This window comes from Hyperolius riggenbachi, chromosome 3 (assembly GCF_040937935.1).
Source record: "Hyperolius riggenbachi isolate aHypRig1 chromosome 3, aHypRig1.pri, whole genome shotgun sequence".
Lineage (NCBI taxonomy): Eukaryota > Metazoa > Chordata > Amphibia > Anura > Hyperoliidae > Hyperolius > Hyperolius riggenbachi.
The window spans coordinates 121,896,205-121,898,704 of NC_090648.1; the positions used below are offsets into that span (position 1 = coordinate 121,896,205).

Sequence of the window (2,500 nt, forward strand, 5' to 3'; positions counted from 1 at the left end):
AATGAAGCACATGCCATAAATCTTTATAAGACCAAGTCAATTGTTTGTTAAGAAGAAAACCGGTAGAAGACAGGGAGCGTTTGTCCAAATCAGCAAGCCAAGGTGACTATTAAGATCATCTCCATAGAGGTGAGTGGACTTCAATGGAGGCTTGACACAGACTAGGAGCACACAATCACACTTTTTTTGTGGTGGTGAGAGAATAGGCCATGAGAGCAGGCTTTGAAAGCCATGAATACCTCTGAAAAGGTGTGAGATCATTCTGGTCTGCTGCTAAATGTGCATGTTCCTACTGCATATAAGGCGATAATAAGGAAAAGCACACCAATCTCAAGTCATGTTTTATCCCCAGCAGGTGCCACTCCTCCAGAGTCGCAATGCAGTCGGCTGAGTTGGGCAGACTACACATGCAGGCATGATGCAGGGAATCCCTGGGGTATTTACTGGGCAAGGCGTATCTTACACACAGCACCCAAAATGACAGATTGAATTTATTATTATAGAAGATATAAATATATATGACAGCAGAGCCGGCCAATTGAGATGTTCACAATTGCGCGTTGCATCTAGCTTTGAAATGGGTCCGTGAAAATCAGCAGGAAGTGCATTTTGAAGGTGGATTTGCTATGATTTTCCATAGTGTGGTGACATGATAGTGACTTTACATTTCTTTGACCTTTTGTAACAAGATGTGGGATACCCATTGAAAGCCTTGTCGAATTTCAAGTGGACCTGAACTCAGAACGTCCTTTCTGCTCTAAAAGATACGCAACAGCATAACAACCTTTAAACAAGAAACATTTCTTTGTTACAGCTAATAGAAATCCTAAGATAAATCTGCACTGTTTCTACTTCCTGACTGATGGAAGCAGACATATTGTTAACAGCCTGTGCTTTCAAATGAGCTTATCTGCCATTGGCAGTCATGTGACCCAGGGTGATCACCACAACTAGTGATTAGACACAAATGAGGGGGACAGGCTAAAGTCTCTAAATACATACACAGGGTGCATTTCTCTATGTTCTCCTTCTTTCCTGTGCAAGAGTTCTGGTCCACTTTAAAAGCCTTTGGCAGCCATGAGAATCCAAGTCATTTGTATCAGAGTACAATGTGTGTTGGTATGCTACATGTAAGGGCCTAAGAAGGAATGTGCCACCCCAGATGGGACTCGAACCCACAATCCCTGGCTTAGGAGGCCAGTGCCTTATCCATTAGGCCACTGGGGCATGCTGTAGAAGTGCAGCAAGTAGGCTTTTGCTCCACAGAGACTGCACAATGCCTCTTGCAGCAAATGAACGTACTTCTTTTCCTTGTGTTGTGCCATGGATTTTGCAGGTGATATAGCTCTTGCCAGCTTCCTCCACTGCTCTTCAACAAGCAAAAGCATTGGTCTCATTCTTTTTGGTCCTCACTCAAAACAAGCTTCCCTTGTTGGGCAATGACAGCTCCTGCGTGTAGCAGTGGCATACTGGCACCCTTTGGCTTGAATGTTTTGGGTCATAGGAGAAAGGTGATTAAAGGAAGCAAAAGGGCAACTATCTCTGCTCCAGGTGAGGCTCGAACTCACAACCTCGGCATTGCTCAGCAGATACTGTCTTATAAGTACCGCACGCTAACCGATTGCGCCACTGGAGCTCCGTTGCTGCTGTTGGGGAGGTGCCTTTATCACCAGGACACTTGGCCTGTGATGCGTAACTCGTTAGAATGAAGCACATGCCATAAATCTTTATAAGACCAAGTCAATTGTTTGTTAAGAAGAAAACCGGTAGAAGACAGGGAGCGTTTGTCCAAATCAGCAAGCCAAGGTGACTATTAAGATCATCTCCATAGAGGTGAGTGGACTTCAATGGAGGCTTGACACAGACTAGGAGCACACAATCACACTTTTTTTGTGGTGGTGAGAGAATAGGCCATGAGAGCAGGCTTTGAAAGCCATGAATACCTCTGAAAAGGTGTGAGATCATTCTGGTCTGCTGCTAAATGTGCATGTTCCTACTGCATATAAGGCGATAATAAGGAAAAGCACACCAATCTCAAGTCATGTTTTATCCCCAGCAGGTGCCACTCCTCCAGAGTCGCAATGCAGTCGGCTGAGTTGGGCAGACTACACATGCAGGCATGATGCAGGGAATCCCTGGGGTATTTACTGGGCAAGGCGTATCTTACACACAGCACCCAAAATGACAGATTGAATTTATTATTATAGAAGATATAAATATATATGACAGCAGAGCCGGCCAATTGAGATGTTCACAATTGCGCGTTGCATCTAGCTTTGAAATGGGTCCGTGAAAATCAGCAGGAAGTGCATTTTGAAGGTGGATTTGCTATGATTTTCCATAGTGTGGTGACATGATAGTGACTTTACATTTCTTTGACCTTTTGTAACAAGATGTGGGATACCCATTGAAAGCCTTGTCGAATTTCAAGTGGACCTGAACTCAGAACGTCCTTTCTGCTCTAAAAGATACGCAACAGCATAACAACCTTTAAACAAGA

The 2,500-nt window shown here is 44.1% G+C and overlaps 2 non-coding genes across 2 annotated transcripts; both read right to left on the minus strand.

Moving 5' to 3' along the window:
* Positions 1-1,154: 1,154 nt before the first annotated feature.
* On the minus strand, positions 1,155-1,227 carry TRNAR-CCU (transfer RNA arginine (anticodon CCU)). The gene has a single exon. It is a non-coding gene; the product is annotated as a tRNA-Arg (tRNA).
* A 316-nt stretch (positions 1,228-1,543) lies between these two features.
* TRNAI-UAU (transfer RNA isoleucine (anticodon UAU)) lies at positions 1,544-1,636 on the minus strand. Its single transcript is given in 2 exon segments — positions 1,544-1,579; positions 1,599-1,636. It is a non-coding gene; the product is annotated as a tRNA-Ile (tRNA).
* Positions 1,637-2,500: the final 864 nt, after the last annotated feature.